General features: G+C 36.7%; 1 long non-coding RNA gene across 1 annotated transcript; it reads right to left on the reverse strand.

Moving 5' to 3' along the window:
• Positions 1 to 3,950: 3,950 nt before the first annotated feature.
• Positions 3,951 to 4,976, reverse strand: LOC106310603. The gene is made up of 3 exons (XR_001263823.1): positions 4,733 to 4,976; positions 4,583 to 4,643; positions 3,951 to 4,179 (listed from the first exon to the last, which is right to left on the reverse strand). It is a non-coding gene; the product is annotated as an uncharacterized LOC106310603 (long non-coding RNA).
• Between the last annotated feature and the right edge of the window lie 7,768 nt (positions 4,977 to 12,744).

The raw sequence follows: 12,744 nt of genomic DNA on the forward strand, positions 1-12,744 counted from the left end.
CTATCATCCTAGCTTTCAAACAGGGTCTAATCAACCCTAACTCCAACATAAAGGAGTATACAGTACATGAGAACAAGATGGGTTCAAGACACTCCACCTTAGCCTAGTTCTGGATCTGGATCTGGAACAAGAGACAAAGGGGATGAGATCTGAACAGATCTGGAACAAGTAAACAAGAGAGACGAGATCTGGTCACCACCACAACACCACACAGCCACCACCATCACCACACTCGGACGATCACCCCACCACCACTTGGACGACGACCACCACCGCCACCGGCGGCTCGGCTTGCTCTCGGGGGACTCTCGGCGAGGAGAGAGGAAGAGATCCAACAGAAAGAGAAAGGAGAGGGAGAGAGAGAGAGAGAAAGAGAGGTGTGAGAGAAGAAGAGAGAAAAGGAAAAGAGAAGTTTGACGGCTAGGGTTTCCTAGTCTCTCTAAATCTCTGCAGAGCTTCGTTCAAGTTTCAGAATGAGAGAAAAGAAGAGCTGCATCTCTTTTTATAGGAAATGATGAAGGGAATCCTAGGTTTTTGTCAAATGGGCCGTAGAGAAGCCCATTCTCTTATGAAAATTTTTGGGCCAGGAACTGGGCCGTTACAACAATGCTTGTCATGAATCATAATGAATATCATATATAATTAAAATGTATATACTGATTATACATATTTTAATTTTTGTCAACATTATCATGTCTTATAATGAACAGATGGACCTTTTCACATGTGTCAACTTGTTTCCTTATTGTTTAATATTATAATAAGTATGTCCTATGATTAGAATTATAAAATATATCACATAATACATAATAGTATAATATTGGTTATCATAGGAACTTTTATTTTGTTGGTTATTTTATTCTGATTTCGTCATTAAAACCACCTTAAATTTAAGCGATAGAATGATCTTTTGTCGTAAAAATAAAAAATCTATTGGCTTCCACTTTAGTTTAATCTTGTCACATAATATATTGTATGTGGTTTGCTAAACCGATTTATACAGAACCAGTTTATGCTCTTTATTGGGCTTCTAATGAAAAGTTGACAAACAAAAATCGTACCTTCGCAACATTTAGTTGGCTTGTTAGGGGAAAAATAACGAAATGGGTTTGATAAAATGCAGAGTACGAGGGATGGCAAACGTGATATTTTTTTTTAACGATATTTTTTAACGTGATATTGCATATTTGATATGACGTTCGATTCGACAACCGATAATACTACATGTCTTACGATGACATATGCCATACTGCATCACTTGAGACGTCCTATGGAGATCCACGCCTGCCCAGATTTACTTGCACCATGTTGAAGATCTTTTGTAAGCTTTTCTTCATAGTCTGCATAATTGTTTAATAAATCGTTTTCTCCGAAACTTGAAACTTGGATTTCCTGTAATCTGCAAGAAATTGAATAGTTTGGGATTCGAACCCTAGATCGGGGTGTAGAATCTTTTAAACCTTAATCATTAGGCTACGGTGCTTCCACGGCAAACGTGATATTTATGCTTAGATGGTAGGTTCCACGGCATTAAATTGTGAAAAATTGCCAAAACGGAACAGAAAAACAACTATATTGTCCCTTTACCATAAATTTCTTTTAGGTCCGTTTTGGATTCAGATACCCTTGACCAACTTAAGAAATTCATATCAATTAATTTAAGAGTCGGAAAAATATGGAAAATTATACAAAATGTACATAAACAACAAACAATCATATGAAAAATATTTTGGTTGACTAAATATTAGGGGAATACAATTTTATTTTTTTGGTCTACGAATAGCATAAAACACAATCTAGTGTATGCAAGCATGTAGATTGTAGTTTCGGTTAACTACATAAGTATATGCAGCTTTTAGAACGTAATATCTACTTAAAGGTCATTAGTCTACCATCGCATATTGAATTAACTACCGTTTTCCCTATGATATGAACTACGGTAGATTTGACGAACTACGTTTTACTATTATATCTACTAACACGGAAACATAAAATCTGCATATATATACTCTACAACATTGTGATTGCGTTATCTACCTTAATATTATATTCTACTTTAGCGGGATTTCGAAGTCTACCAGTCTTGTTTTGGTCTACGGACGACAAAATTTGAGTTCTGCCAAATTCGTAATCACAATATACCGTAAATCTCTCCCAATTTGTTAAGAGAATATTTTCTAAATCTTAATTTTTCAAAATTTTCGTGTTTCTTTATCATTTAAAAAAAATCAACAAGTGCATTAAATTCTAATTTCTAAAACACTAAATTTAATTTGTTAAACACTAAACTTTAACCAAGAACATTAAATTCGGGTAGTCTACCGGTAACTAAGAATCTTCATTCACGAGGGATAAAATGTGGTGTGCAATGTCAAATATGCGGTGCTGAAGAAGAATCTATTAATCATGTTTTATTTGAGTGTCCATTAGCACTACAAACGTGGGCTTTATCTAATATTCCCTCATGCCCAGGAGTTTTCCCCACCCCGTCCCTTTTCACAAATATGGACTATCTTTTCTGGCGGTTTCCCAAGGAACCGGATTTGAGTTATTTTCCATGGATATTGTGGTATATTTGGAAGAATAGAAACGCTAAAGTTTTTAAGAATCAGATAAGAACCCCTTTTGATATTCTTCGGATTGCGGAGATAGAAGGTGTTTTGTGGGCTGAAGCCCAGACAGATGAGTCTATAAATCGTGAATATCTACATATTACAGAGAACCATTTTCCACATGGAGTTAACAAGTGTTATATAGATGGAGCATTGAAGGAACATGATCCTTATACAGGGCAGGGATGGGTCTACAGAAAAGATGGATCAACTGATACTATGATGGGTGCAATGTCTATTCGCAGGAGTCTATCACCTTTACATGCTGAATGTGAAGCTTTGATATGAGCGATGGAGTGCATGAAGACCCTACAAATCTCAGAGGTGGTGTTTGCAACAGGCTGTTCTCAATTGGTAAAGATAGTGTCTTCACCGACAGAATGGTCGGCGTTCACTACACACATGGAGGAGTTTCTGCGATGTAAGGAATTATTTCTTAATTTTACTATCCAACATATACCAAGGGCGCAAAATACTCTGGCGGACAAGCTGGCACGAGGTGCTAGAACTTTGTCATCTGCTATGGTTTATGTTGATTCAGTTCTCCCAAGGTGGTTCTCGGACCAGGAACCTTCTTAGTTTCATAGTCTTTTGTTGTAAAAAAAAATTAAAATAAAATAAAATAAATAAGGTAAGTTATTAATAAATGAATTAAAAAATTAGAAACATAAAGGTAAATTACATTTAAACAATGCAATATATATGATATGAACTTGCACAAGTAATCCAAAATAAGGTAAGTTATTATAAACAAATTAACTATTAGAAACATCAAGGTAAAGTACCTTTTAAAGATCATATGGTTTCAGTTCTCCCGAGGTGGCTCTCGGACCAGGAAATAGCCTTTTGTTGTAAAAAAAAAAAACACTAAACTTTAACTTATTAAACATTAAATTCATAATCACTATTTACTTGATTTAGGCTTTAGGGTTTGAACCTATGTGATTAAGGGTTTAAGGTTTAAATCATATATTAGATTTTGATCCGCGCTTAGAAAATGCGGGTTTATTTTCGAAATAAAATAAAACTTTAATATGTAATTCAATATAAAATAGTGTATATGTCTGGAAACATTTGTAGAAGAACCAAAACCAAACCGAATTCATAAATAACCAATTGAATAATATATTTCAGGAACTGGAAAACATAAACCGAACCAAAACTAAATCGCGAACCGAATATATATCCGAATTTTTAAAATATAAATCATATATATAAAATATTAATTATATTTAATTTTTAAATAACCAATTATCCTAAAATATGATTTATGAACCGAACTACATTTGTTACAAAAAAACAAATTACCTAAAAAACTGAACTATCTTGAAACTTGAAGACATTCAATTTCATCTGGTACCATATAATACAACTTTAAACAGGAAAAAATAAATCAATTTTGAGTATAGTAACAAGCCTAACTTGATATTGACATGGCAAATAACTAAGTTTTTAACAAAAATCCCAAAATGAAAATGTGATATCGAACAAGCAGGTGCACTGTGCCCGATATTTATCTCTTATGTTATTAACCTTTGTTTACTCGAATCCTGGCTCTCATGTCTACCTACATAAAACACAATACCATATCCAATTAGTCCACGAGACTAATCTATTTCAAATATCAAGGTTGAATGTAACAATTGTATCTTTAGATATGGCCTAAACCAAGAGCCATATTGCATCCATCACCATTATATCCTCAAGATCATAGTCAAACTCACCATCTCTGAAGAGTATTTTTAGATATACCACATAATCAGTCATCTGATATGGATGCAGATTCATAGCTCTAAAACGTTTTACCGATGTGAAAATGTAATAACCAATTAATAAAGAGACAACTTAACAAAACCACCATATAGTTCTCTCTCATTGTTACATGGAACTGTTTCCAGAGGATCAAAATCCTTCAAGAAAAAAAAAACTAAAAAAATATAGAGCTATGTTTGTTTTATCTCAAGACAAACCTGTTAACCCGTGGGTGTGATGTAACACATGAGTCTTGAGATGAAACAGTTTCCTCGTCCTCTGCTTGAAAAATTATGTGATTGATATTGCTAACCAAGAGAAAAAAAAAATTTAAAGGATGTAAGTAATAGTGAACAGAGAGGACTAACCTGCAGCAGAACCATATTGACTCCAGACGCTTCTGCATTCTTTCTGCCTAATCATGTTTTTGGCTTCCATAACTAGCTGATCTTCCTTCACAAGATAAGATGGATATAATCAGCCAGGTAAGAATAAGTAACGCTGGCGAAGGGGAAGTGAAGCATCGTAGAGATAATAGCCGGTGAATTTTCTCAGATTTTCTCGAGAGAGAGAGAGAGAGAGAGAGACACAAAGAAGAAGATGTGATTTAGGGTTCGTCGTTTTGCGGTTTGGGGCTAAATGAATTTGCCTTCCGTTTTTCTTTTGCAATTTATTTTCTTTTTTAACTTAATTTCCGTTTTTTTAAATAAGTAATTTAATTAACAAAAAATAAATTGGGTTTAGAATAGGGGCTTAGAGGATGATTATCGGGGATCCTTGCTCTTGGGTTCTTAATACATATATATTTGTATGTATATATTATATATACGTATATAATTGCGGGCTAAGGAAACCCAAACCGAAAGTTCTTTAATTCATACAAATATATATGTATTAAGAAACCAAGAGCAAAGACCCTTAATTGGTTTTACACAAAACATTATGGCATGGGGACAATATATAGTTCAATTTATGGCATAGGGATAATGCAGTTATTTTTTGTTCTATATTTACAAATTTCTCTTCAATTGTTATGTTTATTATTTATTGGATAATAGACTATCATGTATGTATGTATATTTGATACAAGAATATAAACTTATATTATATCTACTTATCATGCATAGGGCAACTACCCAACACAACATAGTAAGCCTGGGCAAAATAACCGGAACCGAAGAACCGAACCGGACCCGAACCGAAATACCCGAAACCGGAACCGAACTAATACCCTCAAATATCCGAACGGTTCCTATATTTTTATATCCGAAATAACCGAACCAAGAACCGAACGGGTACCCGAATATATAAAAATATTAATTATATATACATATAACATCACTAAATATATATTTTTAATTTAAAATTCTATTAAAAGTATCTGAAAATAGTTGAGGATAACTAAATTATTATAAAGTATCCAACCTACCCGAAAGTATCCTAAACTATCCGAAACTATCCAGATAGTTTTATCCGAAATATCCAAAGTAATCCGAAATATCCAAATTTTTTATCTAAATCATCCTAATTATTTGATATTTTACCCTAAATAACCGATATTTTTATCCAAATTATCCGAACTACCCGAACTATCCGAACCCGAACCGGATCCAAATGAGAACCGAACTTTTTTCCGGATATTTTCCGGTTCCTACATTTACTATCCGAACCGAACCGAACCCGAAACTATCCGAACCGAACCGAACCGAAAATAGGTCAAGTACTAAATGGATCCTCTAGCCCCTATCCGAACTACCCAAAACCCGAAATATCCGAACCGATACCCGAAATGCCCAGGCCTAGTTGGCCACAATGGCCAGAACCACAAGAAACACGTTTTCTGTTCGATTTGTTTTTTAAAATAAAACTGACTGCATTTAAAAAAAAAAATTATTAAAATAATAAATAGATATTAAAAATAAAACCACGCGTCGGGTGGCACAAGGTGTTATGTGGATCTCTAAGGGATCCGAGTTCGAATTTACTGTTAAGCCAGATAAACATGGTGTGTTACCACCGAGTCTTTTCACATTCTCTTTTCGAGGAAAAGTTTACCATTTTAAAAAAAATATAAAAATATATTAAAAAAATATTAAATAATTATAAATATTTGGATTGAATAAATTAAATTTATTTATTTATACAAATTGTAGTTTTATTGAAACAATGCTTTGTATTCATCGATGCATGAGCTTCATATGTAGATCTATGAAATATAAAACTCGAACATGTAAGGTCATTCATCATCTGGTTCAGAGTTGTGAAGGCTAGAATCTTCTTCTTTATAAAGGAGTATCTCTCAATGCCATTAAAATGGAATATTGTTTTCATCTTGAGATGAAATTTCAGTTAAAGTATCCATTTCATTGGAAGATGCCTTTCATCGAACCTCATAATTTGCGACAGCTGAGATTCGCATTGAACAGTACAATGCCCTTCATTAGAATTCGAGTTGTAGGATTGTCATTCATATACCCTTAGCATCTATATCTCTATAATTCTGATTGCTTAAACCCTAGATCTAGCGATTTTCTTATATTGTTTACAACTTTAATCAACCGAACAACTGCTTTATTCACCACTGCTTTACTTTATTTACTGCTTTATAATCTGTTTGCCTAGCATAATCGCGTCTGGTTGATTTTATTTAGAGTAAAGTCACTACTTAAGATAATTTGAGTAATATCTTCTGAGCAAGAAACCACCAAACAAACCAATCAAGAGAGAAACCCCACTAAGAGACAACATTCCTTCGCTGTGAACAATCCAACTAATGACATACCATCTAAATACGCTGGAAGCTAATTATGTTGTTTCCACCAAAGAAAAGCTCATTCCACGGAAGAATGCTAAGTCGCACAAAGAAGTAAGAGCAACAAAGAAGAAGACGCCGAGTCTAATATAAAACATGTCACAATAACACCAAAGACCAACACCAAGACCAAACTACCTCCAATAAAAAAAGCCGTGAAATAACGGAAGAGTCACCGAACTTACCCCCACCGGCTCTTAAGAAAAGATTCGACACGATCCTCTGAGTGGACATGTCGAAACCTATGAAACCGAAAAAGGTTGACAAGCCAGACCTCGGTTACACCTCATATGCTGGCGAGAAATAGACATCTCGTAATCCACAAGAACCTTCAAAGCAGAAGCAAACGCAACGTTGCTACCGGGTTTAAGAATTATGTGAAGAAATAATTGTTTGTCAAAAACTGCTCAACGATATACGACCTCGATCTGTTTAGGGGACAAGGATACTACCCACTCCCCTCTAAACAAATCAACTTCATTTACGGAGGCTCAAAATTTTGTAACTCCGATAACTTGATAAAATCATACCGGAAAAGAGTTGAAAGCATCAGGGAAACACGAAGGCCCAATTACCGAGTGGGATCATTAAATCATTTTCCACAAGTACGAAACTGTTAACCATCATATACCTCACGATGATTACTTGATCATATGCCTAGATGTTGGAGGATGCAAGCTCTCAAGAGTAATGGTTGATACTGGAAAGTCGGCAAACGCCACTCATGCTAAATTGATAACATCCTCGTAAAATAACCAAAGGTCCTGATCAAGCCTACAGACAATCCAAAGCGTGAATGATCGTACCACGAAAAGTCAAAAAAGTATTGTATAAAAGCTGAATTGTACTTATCACCAACATTGTAATTTTAATCAGTAGAGACTAGCAGGAACCTATACATAGATACATTGAGGTCAGACAAACTATTGGATAACTTTTGTAAAAGAACAAACAAGTCTGACCAAACTCTAATAAAAAAAATATGAATCATCTTTGAAAAAATGTAAAGAAGCAAAAGGCCGCGTAAAGGGTCAACACCAAAAATGTGCAGTTATTCATTAAAAACAATAACAATGCCAATGACAATAGAAATGAAATAAAAACAGCATCAACACGACATAGAGTAGTCGTTCTCTCTCACTACTCACGAGCATCAGCATCAGGAGTTTTATTTTGCCTCTAGATATTGACATCACTGAGCTGGTTGCCAATCTCAATCTGATGTCCCACTGGTGATGTTCTAGTTAATCCGATGTTACTTCCGAAATCGTCAACTCCAATAGGCACCACAGATGATAGATCTTTTGGAGAGAAAATCCATCAGATACATGGGGGAGCTCGAGCTATCCAATACAAAATAAAGACACCGCAACAACATTAAGTTCGGCTCCAAGCTCGATCTCTTTGTTCTAGAGGGAGGAAGATCATTCGTAATCAGTAGATTACTCTCCATTATTTCCTTGATAAGATCATTTTTAGCTGCCACCTCTTGGAGTCTGATCTCACAGTTAGTCTTGAGCTTTTTATTTTCCCACTTTTCGGTAAGCGAACTGATAACAGCTGAGTTGTTCACATCAAGAGTCCTCATAGCCCTAAGAGAATCTTTACGTAAGTCCATATTTCTTTTACCAGGAAAATCTTTGATTCTATCAGTCATAAAAGTGACCTACTCAATAGCAGTGTTTTTTTACATTTCTCGCCACGTGGAGCTGAGCCTTCATGAAACTTACCAGATCCCCAAATTCCTGTGCTGCTGTCAGTTGGGAAATATTCGAATGCTCTTTCTCATGTGCTTTCTTCAAAATAAGGCTCAGCTCCCAGACCACCTTCTTCATGTTGTTGAGTTCATCAGTTGTGGGACATTCCTCAAATGCTTCTCCAGTCTCACGACAAATTTGTTATGTTCCTCCATAGCATGGGAATAAAGCTCACTTTAGCAACCAAGTAAAACAAAAATGAATTTTAAAAGCCTTAGTTTACACCTTAGTGCGCACCATTTTGACATAAGCATCACGTTTGGCCATGTTATGCAAAGAGGAGAGAGGACAAACTGCTTGTCGGAAATACCTCACAAGGTGAGTGACACTGTCTTATTCCTCCGTGATTTGGAAATCTTTGGCATAGATTAGCTTCCAATGAAAGGGTCAGTTTCCATTCAGGTCACTCAAAAAAACACGGCCTCGATTCTATGGTTTTGGTTTTAGCTTTTTAGGAGGATGGTCCTAGAGCTCGGTACAAACCAAGCTCAAAGGTTTTGGTCCATAAACATTGGTCGGGGTAAGACTCGGAACAATGGGTGCATGGCTAGTATTATCAACTCGACCATTAATCCTATGGGGATTAATCGTAAGAGGCATCTCTTCCCTTAAAGTCTTGGTCAAAGTCTCTTCCTTTGCGATGTTCTTGTTCTAGCTCCGTTCAGAAACGCGGAGGGTTGGTCGTCTCCAGAATAGCTACATCAACATTTGTACCCATAGCTTTGGCGGTTACCGCACAAATGTCAGAGATCTTCATCGAAGAGAATATCCAAACAAATAGGGGATTGACTAAGATACAATATTATCCAAGGAGTATAAAAATATCTTATATTAATATGTTATTGGGAAACAACGACAAATCACGTTATAGTTATTCTTGAAAGAAGACGGAAATTTTTCGAACAAGAAAGACAGATACCCCAAATGATATTTCATTCTTAAAAGCGACAAGCCATAAAAGGACCAGAGGAAAATTGTTGGACCAGAATTTGACACCCATTTGAACGATCAAGTGATACACTAAAAATGAATCCTTGCTAATGTCAAGTTAACAGTGGTAATTGTAATAATTGAGATTCAATCCAGAGGACCAGTTTACTCTTTACTCATATGAGTTCAATAATAAGCTGAGAAACAAGTGGGGTTTTGAGAATTAATTGTGACGCAAGTAACTAGAATACCTAGATGGTTCAAATTCGATTTAAATGAAGCTGGCTTAGGGTTATTAATCGGGTGTCAATGCAAAACTGAACAACTATTCAAGTGCAATGAGGTGCAGTCTAGAACTCAGATCACTCGGCTAGAACAATCCACTATCGTGGTCTTGCTCCCTTTGCAGATCGGTCTTGAATCCTAAGTTCTAACTTGGAACAAGACGCGATAACAAGCCTTAGAGACAAGATCTGATTAGTTCACTTAATACTCTAATATCTACTCTCGCTGATTAGGGATACAAAGCTCATTCAATATATGTCAATTTATCTCCTAAGCGGTTAGCTAGGTGATTAAATCAGAAATCGAACATTAAGTGATCAATTCAATGTAAGTAGTAAGAACAATATGAATGAAGAACAGTTAAGATCACTTATTTTGTGTTCAGTTCATGCGACTAATACCCTACAACCCTAAGCAAGCTTAGCCTACTACTCAATCATAAAGCAGGATGACACATACATGGTTTCTGAATAATACTGCATATAAAATAAAGTAGAAAGACAAGGGTTCAGGATGATCTTCTCGTGAGGATGAAGCCTTCTCCCTTACAAGCTGCTGAATCCAAAGAAAATAGTTCTAGGTCTCTTGCAAAAACTAGCGTCAGAAAAAGAAATGATAGCATAGTCCTTTTTATATGGAGGCGCTGGTGGTAAAGAGACAAGAGAGAGTGGAATCTAGGGCAAACTTCTGGAATAGGAAGTTTCCTTAATGATCGGGAATAGTCAGACGCTTTTTCTCTTTGGGAACAACCTTCGGGTTGTTCTAGATGGCTGTTCCGCATCGAATCCTTCAAAACGACATCTAACTTCCTGAATCTCTCTTATTTGCTCTTTCACCTACTCCAAACCTGGAATGATATCAATTAAACACGAATTAGGACTGAGAATTAGCTCAAAGCACACATATAATGGTATTAAAAACACCATATATCAATTCTCCCAGACTTAGATCCTTGTGTGTCCTCGAACAAGGCCAAGCCTCAAGAACAGGGAGAAAGGTTTGAAAGAGTGGGAACTCGCTTTTCCTGAATAACCATGCTCTTACCACACATCTCTCAACCATACAAGCTGTAGACTTTAGACCGCACACCCTTACAAGAACACCCACGATCGCTGTTCGAGAATCAGCTCCATACTCTCTGTCTCATACCTGAAAAGGTTGCACTATCGAGACAAAACTCCTTAAACATCAATTAAGAACAGCGTGAGCTTCTCTTTACAGGCACTATTCAGGGTAGACGGGTTGATAAGGAACAGATTGTTTTATGGTGGAGCTGAGAGTGTTTAGGGGCTACCGTATTTGAGTGTATGCAGGATATCACACAAAATAGCAAGAGAGGACGTATCTATTGATGTCCACAACCCTTACTCGTTTCTGCTTCACGGATGTGGTTGTTCTCCACTTCGGGTCAATCATATGACTGTTCTCCAGCTATTGACTTCTTTCTAATTCCTCAAAAATCGGTACCAACTCCTTGCTCAACCCTTCCCAGTGGCGTGTATCTTCCGAAGTTACCTTCCCCATCTCCATCATAAAATAAATAAAAGCATACTGTATATAAATAATTTTTTTTTTTGAAGAACAGTGATGGGGTTTCGAGGGAAAGGTATCGGGGTGAATGTCTTGCAGCCACTGGTGGTCTATCCTTTTGTTTCTCACGGGTCGCCATTGTTCCTCTAGTCAGATCATGCACCCTTGAATGTTCTTCTTATTAGGGCTTGATCTTGTCAACTGTTCTCATTATGCTTGCTCTCTCTTCTCTGAATGTAAGGCATTAACGAGTAAGGGGCTGCGTCAATCCTAACCTCTCCGACCTTTTTGCACATATCTGCACATATGACATTGAAAAACAGAGTGCATTAAAGTGAAAATAAAGGCTTAGGTACAAGGTTGGATCAGCAAGATTGGTAAAGATGAGCTAGCTACTCAGGATCAGCAAGATTGGTAAAAAGAATAAGAAGCCCTGAGCGTGGGTCTCGTTTCCCTGATCTAGTGCCCATAACAAGAAGAATTTCAGTCAGGATTAGGTTCAAGTTAGGTGGAGTTGAGTCTACCCAGTGTAACCTGATCGTATGAGAGCTTCTGGAGAATCAAATGAGATAAGTCAGAGGGTGTTCCATGTCCACGTGTGGGTCTTTCATCACTGCTAAGGTCACTGGATAAGAATGTTAGAGCACGAGGTGGTTAAGAGAATATCTCACAAGGTCTTAATTCCCACAAGAGTTTTAGCTGACTCGATTCTAAACTGACTCAATAAAACATCCAAATGACATAAGAACTGACTCAAAAACAAAAAAATAAAGTTTCAGCACATAGTGCTTCCCCCAGACTTAATTTACACCATCCCTGGTGTGAAATGAATCTGAGGTCAGCCTAAAATCAACACAAGGCATAAAAATAAAACATAAAAATAAAGAGTTCAGATGGATAGAACAATGGATAGAGAATAGTCCTCGCGGACTCAGTCGGACTCGCCGCTCTCTGCTGGATCAAACGAACGTCTGTTGCGCGAGCGATGAACCTCCTCGGTCGAAGTGCATGTTCCCATAGGCGCCTTTCCTGGTCGGTGCGATCGTGGAGTCTGCTCTGCTGGAGG

The sequence above is a fragment of the Brassica oleracea genome, chromosome C8 (genome assembly GCF_000695525.1).
Source record: "Brassica oleracea var. oleracea cultivar TO1000 chromosome C8, BOL, whole genome shotgun sequence".
Lineage (NCBI taxonomy): Eukaryota > Viridiplantae > Streptophyta > Magnoliopsida > Brassicales > Brassicaceae > Brassica > Brassica oleracea.